Source organism: Mauremys reevesii, linkage group 14 (assembly GCF_016161935.1).
Source record: "Mauremys reevesii isolate NIE-2019 linkage group 14, ASM1616193v1, whole genome shotgun sequence".
In the NCBI taxonomy this organism is placed as follows: domain Eukaryota; kingdom Metazoa; phylum Chordata; order Testudines; family Geoemydidae; genus Mauremys; species Mauremys reevesii.
The window spans coordinates 22,715,206-22,731,138 of NC_052636.1; the positions used below are offsets into that span (position 1 = coordinate 22,715,206).

Sequence of the window (15,933 nt, forward strand, 5' to 3'; positions counted from 1 at the left end):
CACCTCACCCTGGTGGCAGAAGTGGTGTGGGGAGCTCCAGGTGTTTCTAGGATCTGCTATTTCCACCTGCCTGTAAACTCCAGCTTTCCCCAGCACATTCACTGCGGAGCAATTGGGTCACTGTTTCCATGGCTGAACAGCAAAGAATCACTCCCAGTTTCCCTTCTATTGCCAGCAGGATTAGCCTGTGTCGGTGGTTAATGAGGTGGATCTAGTTGTAGATTGTTATTCGTTCCCCACCTTGACAATTCACACAGTCCCTTTCCCAGGCAGATTCCCAGCACCTCAGTGATCCTGTGAGCAAGGTTGGGTCCTGAGATATTCAGGGTTCTTTTCCCCTCCACCTGCAGTGAACTCAGCTTTTCCCCATCCCAGACAATCCATGAAATAACAACAGGAGCATAAAGAAAGAGGGGAGGGAACATCTCACGGACAGGGCTGGATGTGCCCAGAGCCCCCTGCTTGTCCATTGTTTCCATGGAATTTGGCCCCCGTCTTTGCACAAGGGACAGAGAAAGATCTTGCTGTTCCTGTGTCTGTGCAAAGAAAATTGTGCTTCTGTATGAAAGAGAGGCGGGAAATGGCCCCATGATGGGGCAATAGCCTCGGGATTAAGAGCAAAGGACAATGATGGGAAGGTTCACAATTGACTCAGTAGTTGCATACAAAGGTGCACGTTTGGCATTTACACTGGGAAATTCTGGCTCCTTCTCAGACTCAGGTTGGCCACCCCGGTCTAGGTGTAGAAGTGACAACATTTAAACTTGAAAGAGGGGCCAATTTCCCCATCATTTCACACCTTTACACCCAAACACGATGACTTTCTGAATGAACCCTCCTCCTTCAGCCAGAAGATCTTGGGGTGGATGTAGGAGTCACTGGGTAAAATTCTCTGGACTCTGTTCTGAATCAGGTCAGAGCAGAGGTACCTAGTGATCTAGTCTGGCTGTAAAATCTATAGATCAACACCATTAATATGAAATTAATCCTCAGAAACGGCTGTTCCCCCCACAGACCCCAGCAAAAGGCTCTCCAGGGAAGGGGGCTGTTGAGGAAGGAAAGAAGAAAGACGTCCTTCTCCCCCTGGAGGAACTGGGCTCTGCACTTTGGACAGAAAGGAGGGGAAAGAAATGGCCACACGATGGCAGCAGAACCTAAGAAAAGAAACACAATAGGCTTATGTCCACACTGCAATGAAACACCCAGGGCTGCCCCATACCAGCTCAGGCTCCCGGGGCTTGGGCTGTGGGGTGGTAAATTTGCAGTGTAGACATCTCGGCTCAGGCTCAATACCGGGCTCTGAGACCCCACCAGGCTGGGAGGGAGCTTAGCAAGTAAAAAAGGTAGAACGGCAGTGGAGTATTACCCTGGTCTCAATGGCATTTCTCCATCGGTCTGTCTGCTTTGGGGCAGGGACAATAACATGTCCTGCTGCTTTTGTTATTTCAAAGGGCGGTTTAGGATTTTCATTCTCACACATGGTGCACGACGCAGGACTCAACCCTCAGTGTAAACTAAATGAGCAGCCCATAGATTCTGGCAGCCACAATGAACATTTGGTGTGAGAGCTCAGACCTGCCCCTGTCCCAGAGGGTCGGGGTCATCTGTGAGGGGACTGGGCCACTGACCTACCAGCTCCTAACTCCCAAACTTTCAGTAACTCTATCATCAGTGCCTGTGAGTGTAATTTAAACCATCAAAAGAGTCATAGTGGGCTAGACCATAGTCTGGACTTCGGGTCTGGAAAAGAGCTGGCACAATCCATAGACCAGGTTGTTATATAAAATGCACATGGATTTTAACCCTTCACATACAGTAATGGGAAAGTTCTTGGTTCAGGCTTGTAGCAATGATGGAATAAACTGCAGGTTCAAATCAAGTCTTTGGAGTACATCCCCCGCTGGGATGTGCCATTCAGTCCTTTGTCTAGAGCTTCAGTTTGTAGCAAAGTCCCTCCAGAGGTATGAAGCAGGATTGAAGACAAGATGGAGATGAGGCATCAGCCTTTTATAGTCTCTTGCCATGTGGTCTTTGCTTTCTTTGTCCCAGGGACACTCTGTCCAGCACGTGGCATAGAAAAACCTTAGCGTTCTCTCCATAGGCAGGTCCCTGCATACTTTGCTGAGTCACAAGGCGTATCTGCCTTCTCTCAGTGGGTCGATTGTGTAGCTGATGGTCCTTAATGGGCCATCAAGCAGGCTAGGCAGAACTGACACCAACTTGTCTGGGGTGTTCCCCGGAAGCAGAGCACAAGTTTGAAATATGGACAGAACAGAGCCAATACTTATAAGGTCAACTACAAAAATGATACACATCTAGAGATGGCATCATTATAATCAGCCAATCAGAACCTCTCCATAGACCCCTTACACGACAACCTTTCTACAATATTGGCTGCAAATATAGAACAGCAGTCACAACGGTGATCTATAGAGTTACAGATTATGTCAATAACGTCACAGGAGGTGACACGGCATCAGTGAGACTGATACTGGAATAGCCTCCAGTTTTGGTGTCCTCAGTTGAAAAATATGTTGTGAAACTGGAGCTGGGGCAGCAAAAAGCCACCAAATGTCCTGAGGGCTGGAGAAAAATGCCTTCTCCTGAGCTGAAAGAGCTCAACCTGTTTAGCTTATCAAAAGAAGATTGAAAGGTGACTTCATTGAAGTGTTGAAGTGCCTTAATGGAGAGAACATATTGGCTATTAAGGGGCTCTTTAATCTAGCAGAGAAAGGCATAACAAGACCCCATGGCTGGAAGGTGAAAAGAGACAAATTCATATTTCAACTAAAGCAAAAATATTCAACAGCGAGGATGATTCACCATAGGAACAAGCTACCAAGGAAAGTGGTGGATTCTCCATCTCTTGATGTCATTTAAGGAAGACTAGATGCCTTTCTGGAATGTGTTTGCCCCAAAAGTAGCTATTGTGTCCTACAGGAGGCCTGTGACATGCAGGGGTCAAATTAGATGCTCTAATGGTCTCTTCTGGCTATAAAGTTGAGTAATTTCTGAAAAACTGAGTGTAACATTGGGAGCAGCGTCTGATGTTTCCCTGTCTAGCCGGCTTGCTGCCTAGAACGAACGCTCCTTGAGTGGGGTGATCCACAGGGAGTAGCTCAAACCTGCAAAGTGCCTGGCCAGGGGCAGGACATTAGCCCAGCAAGGGAGGGGTGTGGCAGTGACATCACAAAGGCCTTTTGCAGGACCTCAGCCTATTGGTCAAAGGCGGTGGGGAGGTGGTGACCTCACAGAGAGATGCTGACATCAGCCAGGCAGGACAGGGGCGAGGGGCCAGGGAAACCTCAGAGACCCCTGTGGCTTTGCTGCAGCAAGTCTCCTTCTCCAGGTCTCTCTCTGAGGACTGAGAGAGTATTCGGGTTCATGGACGTGAGCGCCAGGAGGAACCTCTTTCGAGTTTTCTCCTTCCCTTTTGGTGATTTTACTAGAAAACAGCCATCCCTGTTTAGAAGGTAAGAGCCTCTTGGAGGTTTGAAACCTGTTCAGTCTGATCCATCTGGTGACAGTTGGATTCTAGGCATGGAAAACATGAGCTTAAGGAGGCAGAATTTTATTGTGCTCGTGAGATTTTGTCCCTTAGAATCACCGGGGACATTAGGGTTTGTCCTTTTTGTTTCACCTTTTCCTCCCTCCCTCCTTTCTCTTCGTCTCTTGCTTCTTTTGTTCTTTCTCCTGTTCCCCTCCCAACAGCAGGTGTGTGTGTGTGTGTGTGTTGCGGAGGAGTGCTCTACAGCTCCCACTGTGGGAGGTCCACCCAAAAATGTGGGGCTGAAACAGTGCTCAGGCACTCAGGGCCGGATTAACCTTCTGTGGGTCCCAGCACCAAACATATCTGTGGGCCCCTATGTAGTCACTGTGGGCTCCGAGTGTGGGCCTGGTGGGGCAGAGCCATTGGTTCCATAGCATACCCGGTACTGAACCTCAGAGACATTTTTCATTTTGATCACACACCTCTCGATGACTGTATGCATTGCCATACACAGCTCCCTCAACCCCCGGGTTTTCTTATTGAGCTGTACACCCATGTGGGTTTACCAGTGTCAACAGTGAGCAGAACTTTCATAGTGATCAAGGAAACTCCCCGCAGATTTATCTCCTTTCTCATTCAGACCTTCTCTAGCCATGTCTCCAGTACCCCCCATGTCACCAGTTACGGCATGTGGTCCTAGTCTCAGCTCAGTTCTAAAGCCAGCAGACACCTGATCAGTTCTGACAGATCCCTCCCCGCAGCCCCCATCCTGCCATGTGAGCCAGCCACCTGCAAACACCATCCCCCCAAAGTCAGGACTTAGCCCTTGGGAATCTGAAGCCACCAGCCTCTCTCCCTCTGCTCCCATCTACATGCTAGTCTGCTACCTGGTCACCACCACCTCTCCCCAGACTTGTTTCCTTTCCACTTTGGACATGCTCCCACCCAGCTGGAAGCTCCCTCTGCCAGCCTGACCTGCTCCCTCCTTCCCTGCTCCCCCTGACATTCCTGTCCTACTGGTGACCTCTGTTCCTTGAGGTGAACTCCAGTGTCTTTAGCTGCTCTAGCTTAATGGCCCCAGTAGTCACAGAGCCACCTGCAGCTTCTCTGGCTACGGCCATGGGGCCAGTTCCCAGAGGCCAGCCTTAGCCAGCTGCAGCTACTAGCCGCAGGAGGGGTGGCAATGCCAGGGCTGAGCATGCTTGAACCTTGCAACGGCAGCACTAGGGACTCTAAATCCTCAGCGCTGGCCCTAGGCAGCTGCAGACTCTGGAGTTAGGCACTTCCCTCCTCTAGGCCATGGCTTTAAATACCAGAGAGTCCCATCACCTGCAGCAGAGGCCACCAATTCCCACGCCCCCCTCAGCCAGCACCTAGTCGTGCAGAAAGTGCAGCCTGAGAGATTTTGGAGGCTGGGGTGGCAGGAGGTTCCCGTCCCTGAGCAGCAGCCCTGCAACAAGCTCACATGCTTCCCAGTTGGGACATTAGCCATTACTGACAAGGTTTGTCTGTGCTCTTTTTTTTATCTCATTGTTAGGTGTAAGAAGTAAGAACTTTGGCATTTTCAGTGAGAACTGCCCCTGGCCCACCAGGTCACACTAGGCACTGAAGTTAAATTAATAGAATGTTTGGTTTTTTATGACCAAGTCTTATGAAATCAACTGAACTCCTTTGTTTTCTTTCATCTGAGCAGGGTTTCCAGTTTTCCAACGTGATGTGATCTCCCAGCTGGAACAAGGGGAAGAGCCATGGGTCCCAGACCTCCAGGGTTCAGAGGAAAGAGAGATCCTGATATCTCCCTGCACAGGTGAGGAAACATTAAACCACCTCAGAATCTGTAAGTGCCTGAAGGAAACATCTGGAATTCCCAAAAAAGCTCTTGGGGAGATCTCTCAGTTCATTATTGTCCCTAGCAGGGGTCATATCCTCAGGGTAAATATAGTTCATGGCATCCTATAGATCCTAGCAGACACCAGGCAGTAGCTTCCTCCCTTCCCCCTGCATATTTGGATGGGATCTGTAGGCTGAATTCATCCCCCTCCTCTCTCCTATTTGGGGGAAGAGTTTGGGGGAGTTCAGCTCCTGATTTTTATTTGACCTGTCTTCAGCACTTGTTTTTGTTTGGTCTTCTCCTTTCCATCCCTGTTTGAGGTTTCTGTCTCTGTCACAGCAGGTGATGCAATAGCATGTGAGAAAGAGGAGCAGAATTCTCAGCCTGGAAATGTTGAGCCAGTGGGTAAAAACAGAGCATTATCTCAAAGATCGAAAAAGAATGTGTCCAGGAGTCATGAGCTGGGAAAATCCTGGGAGATTCAGCACAGACCAAAAACAGATCAAGGAAACCAGCCAGGGAAGAAAGTGGATAAATTTATTTCCTGTTGGGGAACTCAGAAGGTCCTCATGGAAACCACAACACAGCAGGATATCCTCAGGCGAAAGAGAAAAAATACATGCAGGGAGTGTGGAAAAACCTTCTCTCACAGCTCAGCCCTTTCTGTACATCAGAGAATCCACACAGGGGACAGGCCCTATGAATGCAGTGAGTGCGGAAAAACCTTCAATCGCAGTTCGCACCCTATTAGGCATCAAACAATCCACAGAGGAGAGAGGCCCTTTGAATGCCGTGAGTGTGGGAAAAGCTTCACTCAAGGATCAGCCCTTTCTGTTCATCAGAGAATCCACACAGGGGAAAGGCCCTTTGAATGCCGTGAGTGTGGGAAAAGCTTCACTAGCAGCTCAGACATTAGATTTAATTTACCCTGGTTCCTCAACTGTTGCTACAGCTCTAGTACCCATCAATCCAAAGACTGAGAGAAATGGAGAGTTCCAACCATTGTCCTTTTAATATCTTATTGTTCCTCTCTCTGTTTTTTGTGCTGGCCTTTCTATTCTATCATTTTCTGCCTTTGTTTAGTGGTAACAGTTGGTTTCCATCACTCATGTTTATCTATTTAAATCTCTATCCGTTGTTAAATAAATTTTTTGCTTGTTCCATAACTGTACTCAGGTGCTGTGTGAGATACAGTAGCAATGGTCCACAGTAAAACTAGTAACTTGGGATACTTGGGGAAGAGAGGATCTGGGATTTCACCGAGTATCTGGTGATCCGGGCTGGACCCCAGAGGGGGACACATTGATGGGAACTCAAGGGTTAAGGTGGCTGCTGTAGCTCAGAGGAGGGTCCTTGAGTTCCAGCTGGCTGGTGAGTTTGGTCACTAACATCCAGCTGCCAAATGTAAAACTCCCTCTTCCTTGTGGCAGGTGGCAACAAGGAGACTCACAGCCCTCAGCACCCTGAGAAGGGTCACAATGTATCTCTATGTTGATCCACCTGTCAAATTCGCACAGGGAAAGCTCCCGATAGCACAAAACTCTGCCCTATGAAATCATGGAACATGTGCTCTTTGCTCTGTGAAAGCATGTAAAGAACCCAAGCGCTGGAGGACAGGTTTTGGGTCCAGAGTGCCCTAGACAAATTGGAGGATTGGGCCAAAAGAAATCTGAGGAGGTTCAACAAGAAGTGCAGAGTCCTGCACTTAGGACGGAAGAATCCTTTGCACTGCCACAGACTGGGGACTGACTGAGTGAGGGGGGTTTGATAGCAGCCTTCAACTACCTGAAAGAGCAGCAGTGTGGGCTTTCTCCTGGCCACTTTTGCTGGGCTGGGCAGGCAGCCTGGAGGCCTTTCTAGAAGAGAACTGGGAACTGAGTTAGAAAAACCAATGTGAAAACCAGAACCTCAGGTTTAGACTCATTTATTTATAATATTAAATCTTCAATTCTAGTGTCACAGTCAATACAATTGCTTCAGCCTGATAGTTGCCCAAAGGGAAACTTAACGTCTCTCAAGGGAATGGAGAGAAAACACTTTTCAGAGTCCAAGAGAGACAAGGCGAATGAGGGTAAGAGCTTGCAGAGGACCAACCTCTGATGGTGAAAGAGACAAGCTGTGGAGCTAACCCATCACTCTTCTTCAGTTCTGTGTAGCTTGGAAGGTCGTCTCTTCCATAACCAGCAGTTAGAACATAAGAACAGCCTGTGGAGGCCAAGAATTAATTAATAGAGGTTTGAAGGGATCTTAATGTATGTTAGCTAATTAGCAGAGGTTAAGATGTTACCCTGTATCTGGTGCAGAGTGAATTGTGTGAAAAGTCGTTACGACCTTGTGAATTGCAGTCTTGTTTTCTGTTCTAAGTATTGCAGACAAATAAGATAACGAATAGGCTTATGTAGAAACAAATGCAAATGTTTACTTTGACTGTCTGCAAGTATGCTAACCATGGTCTGCTAGAAAGGTATAAAGATTGTTATGATTGTTACTAAGGGTGAGAGATCCGTCCAGGGCAAGGGGCAAACCTAGCTCCTGACTCTCTCTCCCTCTTGTGATCACTAGAGTATTATAATAAAGTATTTGTTTCTTCTGCACCTAAACATAAAAGTGAGAACTGAGTTTTTCTTCGACAATTTGGGGGCTCGTCCGGGATGGCAACGCCCACGGACACACAGACGGCTACTACGGATCGTTCCCCTTCGAACCCCATGGCGCCACAATAGAGGTAAGAGACCTTTTGAAATCTCTATTGGGGTATCGGAGGAGGACTGTCTGTGGGGGACGTCTGTTTCTGCTGGGCTCACGCCATCTGAACTTATTGACTGTGCAGCAGGATCAAATGCAGAGTGGTATTGGGGAGAGGCCCCAATAAGGTTAGTTTATAGCAGTACTGGGAACTGCTGAGTTGGCCAACAGGTAATGCATGAGGTAATGCATAAGGTAATGCATTAGAATGCACCGGTGCTGAGGGGTTTTGTTTTACTGCCTCAAGAGGGGTTGTCATACCGCCTCATAGTATTGGTCCGGACCAGGTAACGATGCATCTTGGTTAAAAAAAATTTAAAAAAAGATAAAAAGGTTAAAAAAGGGTTAAAAAAAAAGGGATAAGAGGCCTTGGTGTGTGTGTGTGTGTTTACCTGTGTGAGTGTTTGTTGCTGGAAGACGCCCAGATTGCCCTGTGAAGCGATTGCTAATGATCAGGAGTAGTCTAATGCAAGCCCAGTAACTAGTGGATCTGTAGGAGATCCGACCCACGGTGGGCTGACTCAGCTTGGCATAGTCCGGCGAGGAAGCTGCCTGGGTCTAGGAGTGTGTGAACCCATCTTCCCTCCCTTTCCCTTCTGTGTGGGCTACTGACAATCTGATCGTTTCCCTGTAAGCAATTAGAGTATGCGGCTTTATCTCCCGGAAATGGAGTCTTTAGCCGACGCTCTTTGCTGAAAGGACGTGTACGAGGGTCGTAGTCTTTCTTGTGAGTCTCTCCTGTATGTGAGTACCCTGTAGGGAGAACTCCTTAGATTCTGGTCCGCGAGCGTGGACAGGGAACCCCTCTGAGTTTGTGTGATTGGAACATGGGGGAGGGACAGTCTAAACTTTCCACCTTACCCCCTAAGGGTACCCCTGCATATTACATGTACGTACATTATGGTCCTCAAACCTGCAGGTATTTAAATGATTGGACTCTATACACGCGTGAAAATTCATTTAAACAATGCCCATTAGAAGGTACCTTTGACTTAGGTAAACTTACATACCTCCGAGAAACCCTTAAATCACACGCCTCTGCTGCGCAGTGCGAGCAGTTTCTGTCTTGGTGGGAGGAAGCAACAAAGAGGCTCCATGAGTCTCAAGTGCGGAGTCTGAAGGACTCCCAAGATAAATTAAAACTTGAAGTACAGGATTTAAAACTTAAATGTAAGACATCCAAAGGTATTCCTGCTTCAGTGCAGCCCTCTGCTTCTCTTTATCCTCAGTTAGTTAAGCCTGACAGTGAAGAAGAGACTGCGGAAGACATAGTGGATTTTTTTAGTAGCATTCCACAGCCGCTGCCCGCCCCCCCCACGCCCCCCCTTCTCGGGCTGTGCAGGCAGTGATTGTTTCCCAGCCACAAGTATCAACGGCACAAGTTGTTCATTCTCCTTCTTCGGAAGAATTATCTTCTTCCTTGCTCACTGACACCAGTAGTCCGATTAACCCTGCTTCTGCTGGTAACAATGCCGGCTACTTTCTTAGAAGCACGACACAGGCACTCCAGGCTCCTTTAAGAGACTTGCCTGGAGCTGGGGCTGTAGGGGGGTTGGTTAAGGTCCATGCCCCTTGGACGCCTGGGGATCTTAGAAACTTGGTGAAAGAATTTCCTAAAATCAGGGAGGAGCCGGTAAAGTTTAGAGAGGAGCTCCAGACAGTGATTCAGTGCTATAATCCATCTTGGGCAGATATTAATCAGCTTTTACGAGCTGTCCTGCCCGCTGAAGTTCAACAACGCCTTAATAGACAGGCTGCTTGGCCTGATGCCGACCCTGGTATTGCGGATGCTTTGACAGAGGCTAGGAATCGTCTCTTGACCTCTATTTCAGAAGTTTGTCCTAAGAAAACAGATTGGACCAAGATTGCAAATTGTAAACAAAATAAGGAGAATCCTGCTGATTATCTTGATAGACTAACAAAGGTCTTTGAACAGCATTCAGGAATTACTGATCCAGCTGATAATGCCAGGGAAGCGGTAGGAGCTGCTTTTGTTCAGGGACTCTTGCCGAAGGTTCAGCAACCATTGAGGACTATTTGTATTGGCTGGCAGACTAAACCCCTTTCAGAATTGGCGACAGTTGCAAATCACTGTACGGCTTGCATAGACCAGAAGAAAGAAACTAGTGAAACAAAACTTATGGCTTTACAGTTACAAACTTATCAGCTTAGGGTCGTGGGGAATGAGAGGAGGACGGGGACGAGGTCGTGGGAGAGATATGGGAAGGGGTTCCTCATATCCTGCCCAGAATCCTGCCCCGACTGGGAGCACTGCATGCCACTTTTGTGGTCAGGAGGGTCACTGGAGGAATGAGTGTCCAAATCGGTTAGCTCAAAATCCTACTCAGTTCCCAAATCCTGAAGCTCCTGTATTCTCCCCACAAGGAACCCCTTACTAGGACAGCCTGAGGAAACGTAACTGCATCATGAATCCTTTAATTCCTATTAATCAAGAAGGTCCATTTGTTGATTGTACTATTGCTGGTAAATCTGTTACTTGTCTTGTGGACACTGGGGCTAGTAGATCTGCTCTGAAATCCTCAGAGTTTCCTCTGTTCCTTTGTCCACTTTGTCTGTTAATGCTGTGGGCATTTCAAACTGTCCTGTTTCGCATCCTGTCTCAGTACCCCTTGAAATTTGTCTTGGCCCTCTAGAAGATAAACATTCCTTTCTACTCAGTTCTACTTCTCCTGTGAATTTGCTGGGAAGAGATCTGTTGTGTAAATTAGGTTGTACCATTTACTGTACACCAGATGGCGTATTCTTACAGGTTCCTGGTGAGAATACTAACCTGGTGTTGGCCACACTCCATATATCCGAGCCAGCTGCGTCGAAGTCTCCACTCAGCCCTGACCTTGTACATTTGTTGTCACAAGTGCCCCCCCATCTCTGGTCTCGTCATGCAAATGAAGTGGGACAGATTAGAACTGCCGAACTGGTTAAGATTCTTGTGGACCCTACTAAGCTTTTGCCGAGGATTCCACAATACCCACTGCGTCCTGAAGCAGTGGCAGGCATAGCTCCGGTTATAGAATCTTTATTGCAACAGGGTATTATTGTTCCCACTATTAGTTCTTGTAATACTCCTATCTCTCCACAAGCCACACTGTTAAAAGTCAATGCACAGGGGAGAAGGATCTTGTGTTTCATTCCTTATGTCCTAGTCCCATCATGTGGCGATTTCCTTTTCTTCCTTTCTGTTAAAAGCTTTGGTGTTTTGCACAGAAACATTATTTCCCCAGGAGAGACCCAGGAGTTGGGGGCTGCATTCCTCTGCCAAACAGTCACTGGAAGGGGGCAGACAAAGGCCTTTAGGACGAGGCGTCCGTCACTGTCAAAAGATCATCTCCCTCCTGCAGGTCACTGGCAGCCTGAATTTGTTCCTTATCCTCCCAGAGTCTGGGGGCTGGAATCAGCACTACCCAGCCCCTCCGTATGTAGCAGGAACAAACACAAACCTGGTCTTTAAAACAAGCTGTCCCCTTCCTTCTCAGGGAAGAGTTTTCTGTGATTGAAGTTGAGCTTCAGTTCCCCTCTCCTAGGGGCGGGGCAGGTGTGGGGCCAGCTCCCAGTGAGATCTGTTTTCACCATTGCCCCCTTTCAGTCACTCTGGGATCCTAACTCTGCTCCCAGCTGTCAGGCAGCTTCCAGCCCAACCACCCTGCTCACTACCTCCATGGTCATGTGACACCCCCTCTGCCAGCACACAGAGCCTGCAGGAAAGCTACTCCTGCCAGATGCACTGGTGATATAGTGGTGTGCGTAGGTGTCTTCCATGCAGTTATTCTGGGTTTGATTCCAAGCCAATGCAATAATGGCTTTTCTCTTTTGTTGTTTCCTCATCTGGAAGTGGCTTAATTTCAGTCACATTGTGTTACAATCACATTATCTATAGAATGAGACAATAAATGTGTCAAAGTCCAGCAGGTCATACAGGCTGGAGGCACACAAGGGGCTGGAATGTGTCATCTGAGAAAGACAGAACCCTTGGAAACCTGCATCTCCCATCCCCTGGCCTTGCGTGTTATGATTCCAGCTGCATGAGCTGTTTGTATGATGTTCCGGCATGGTGGGGAAATGAAGTTTTGAGTCAGTTTTTGCTCCTGCAGATTCCTTTGCTGTTATAATTATAATGACATGAACAACAGGGAGGCAAAATAAACATAAACCCCAAATTGCAATACAGGTGGGGAAAGAGACGATCACGGTTAAGCCAAACACGTCAAAATAAAAATTAATACAAAAAAGGGGAGGGGGGAAGAGATCAGGTATGTGGAGATCCCCTTGATATTTGAACTCAAATTGTTAGAATCAAAGTTCAGACTTGACACTGGAAAACCTGCAACTACCTGTCTCTGTGAACACCTGTGATGAGCAAGATGGAGTTGGGACACCTGTTCTGCTTCAATCATTTATTGTCTCTCTGTTCTCTCCTTCTTCTCCCCCCAATTCCTCATCTCCAATGTCTCTGCCTTTCTCCTCTTGCTCCCTCTCCCCTGCCTTTTCCAGGAACTCACAGTCTACAGCATTTAGGACAAGCCAGAGCTCCCATGTTCTGCACATGAGCCTGTGTCAGAGGACGTGTGACCCCGGTCAGAACCAGTCACCAGATCAATATGACCCTTTATGGGCGACTTCTCTGCCTGCTCTGCAATTTACATCTCCCCTCTTTCCCCACCCCCAGCAAACAGGGTGGGGTACAGCTCTGACTGAATCCTGTGGCACCTTATAGACTAACAGACGTTTTGCAGCATGAGCTTTTGTGGGTGAATACCCACTTCTTTGGATGCAAGCACTTGCATCCGAAGAAGTGGGTATTCACCCACGAAAGTTCATGCTGCAAAACATCTGTTAGTCTATAAGGTGCCACAGGATTCTTTGTTGCTTTTACAGGTCCAGACTAACACGGCTACCCCTCTGATACTTGAGCTCTGACTGAGAGGCCTAACAGGAGAAATTTCAGCCCAAAGACAAATTTGTATGAACTGTTGAGAAATGAAGAGCCCCCCAAATCCCCAGAACTCTAGTGTCACCCCCATGGCACCAGCACAGGGAACCCAGTGAGATGGGGTTACAGAATACAAGGGGGGAGGCAGCAGGGAGAGAGGTGACAGGGAATCTCTCGTTTTCTTTCTCTCATCACTTTCTGTTCTTCTCTTTCCTTCCAGGAACTGCAGTCACAGCAGGGAAGGGTTTGTCTCCGTGTCTGTCACGGAGGTGGTGGAAGTGATGGATTCTGTGACTTCCTGCAACCTCTGTGACTTCTGCAGTGGCCACAGTGGCTGATTCCAGGGCCACTCAATCAACTGGCTCCAGGGACCGCCCAAGCAGCGGCCAATGCGGCTGGCCCGGGGACCACTTGACCAGTGGTCCCGAGGGCAGCAGGAGCAGCCACAGCTTGGTGGCCTCTGGCAGCACTTCTGGGGTGGCCAGAGCAGCAGCTGGCCCCCTGGGGCTCCCCCCTGCCCTAGCAGCAGCTGGAGTGGCAGCGACTCTCAGGGCTTCTCCCCTGGTAGCTGATGCTCATTATCCATCAATTAAATCAAAACACTTCCCCTGCAAATGGATTTAGCCTGGGACCCTCAGAGTCAGCAGCTCTTACACCCACTACTGAGCTCTCTGGTCAGGTGTCCTAGTGCCGGGAGCCTCTGATGTAGATCCTAAAATAGCATTTTTGCACCAGGGGCAGCTGAAATTTTGGACCAGACATTGTAGCTCCTCTGTTATTTTACTGAATTGCTTCAAAATAGCAAGTGTAGAAAGTGTCCTAAGTGCCAGACTCTCTGCCATGGAAACAGCTGCCCCTGCTCTCCAGGAGTCTGTGCGTTCCACCCAGCAACGTACACACCTGCTCCACACTGAAGGGGAGTCAGACAGTGACGGTAACGCAAATCTTCAGACTATTAACCCAGGTCCCTTTCTTTAACCCAGGACATGCCAGTCACCTGTTAGCCATGGTGTTATCTTCATCTTCAAATACCTCTCAGGACATTGAACAGAGGAAGTGAAACCCCCTCCCCCGAATGGCTCCCTGTTGAGGCGTTGTACCAGACCTGCCCCTGGACACTGTCTGGTTTTATACTCTTAGAGCTTTTTCTCTTCAAACCCCTTATCCCAATCTCTGGGCCAACCTCCGCATTTCAGAGTTTAGAATTTACTCTCATCACCCTCCTATGGCACTTTCCATGTGAATTGGGCAAAGCAAGTAGGGGAAGCTCCGTGGCTAATGAAAACCAACACTCTGGGTGAGGCCTGAACTCACACCCACAGCTGTATTTCCCCCTGCATGAGCCACTATAGGTGCTTCTTAGACAAACTTGGGCTGTAGGTGGTTATGTGTGTCTGTGCTTCACCACTTTGGCTGCTCTGTAAAAAGCTGATGGTTCAAGCAGAAGCTGGTGGGTTTTTGTTTTGTTTTAAGCAATTAGAGTCTAGTAGATTTTAACAGGCAGAAAATGTCCTATTCTGGTCTAGCCCCATTTGACTCCTTCTGTCCATCTTCTTCCTTCCCCCTCAGTGTCTTTCCTTCCCCATTGGGGACATGCAGAGATGAACCCCAGTCAGTCTGTGTCATAGAGAGTCTGTATCTCCTAAGGAATGTGGGTGAAGGATTCCAGCTGAATTAACGCTGCTCACCTGGGTTAGAAACATTTGTTTCTTTCGAGCACATAGTGGGAAATAGGACATTAATTCAGACCCAGGAGGCAAGGCAGAGGCTTCATGCTCTTGATCTCCATGAAGGGAGAGAGGATCCCAGGAAGGAACAGAGCTTCCTTTAGATTCAAGCTGGGTCTCCTGGAAGTTGGAAAAGACCCTTGGTCACTGAGGATCTCATGGGATCGTGCTGCTCCAGAGGCTCGAGAGTCCTGGGTGCGGGGAGGGTGTCACTGCACAGCCTGAAATGGAAGGGAGGACCCTGGAAGGGACGGGGAGGAACAGAAAATGGAGATGAATGAAACAGAATAAACGCCTCTTCTCTCTCCCCTCCCCGACCCAGCAAGAACTGTTATCAGTGGGGAAACTCCCCACGATGAATGGCAGAGAGCACAGAGCCATTCGCCTCATGCTGAGAAGTAAGGTGACCAGACACCAAGTGTGAAAAATCTGAAACTTTCCCCAGCTGCATTGGTGGTATAGTGGTGAGCATAGCTGCCTTCCGAGCAGTTGATCTGGGTTCAATTCCTAGCCAATACAATGATGTGATGATTCCTCCACTGGGAGTTGGTTTAATTTCAGTCACGTTGTATCAGTTTATCAATGGAATGAGAGAATCAGTGTCCCAAATCCCAACAGGTCATTAAACACCCAGTGGAGGAAGAAAGGGGTGGGACTATATAATGAGCAGTTGGAGTCATCCTGGTATTACAATGCTTCATTTCTTTTTTTTTTTTAATTCCTTTAATTCCCTCTCCCTTTTAGACTCAGAGCCTTTAAGGTCAGAAGGGACCAGTGTGATCATCTAGTCTGACCTGCTGCACCTTGCAGGCCAAAAGACCCCACCCACCCACTCCTGTAATAGACCCGGGAGGGGAGGCAGCTCTGTGCACTGCCCCTACCCCAGGCAGCACATAGAGGCCCTCTGCTCCCCTCCCACAACGGGTGTGCAGAGATGTGCCAGCAGCACTAAGGTGGCTCCCTGCCCACTCTACCTCCGTCCCTCCGTGCCGCTCCCAGAAGTGGCTGGCATGTCCCAGCATCCCCTGGGGTGGGGGGAGTGTCTCCACGTGCTGCCCCTGCCCTGAGCACCGACTCTGCAGCTCCCATTGGCCAGGAACTGTAGCCAATGGGAGCTCTGGAGGCAGCGCCTGCAGACAGCAGCACATGGAGATCCCCTGGCCCCACTCTTCTAGGAGCTGCTGCCAGAGGG

General features: G+C 48.6%; 1 non-coding gene and 1 pseudogene across 1 annotated transcript; both read left to right on the plus strand.

Annotated features, from left to right (window-relative positions):
- LOC120381687 overlaps positions 1 to 6,187 on the plus strand; it is a 377,258-nt pseudogene extending 371,071 nt beyond the window's left edge.
- A 9,001-nt stretch (positions 6,188 to 15,188) lies between these two features.
- TRNAG-UCC lies at positions 15,189 to 15,260 on the plus strand. Its single transcript has one exon. It is a non-coding gene; the product is annotated as a tRNA-Gly (tRNA).
- Positions 15,261 to 15,933: the final 673 nt, after the last annotated feature.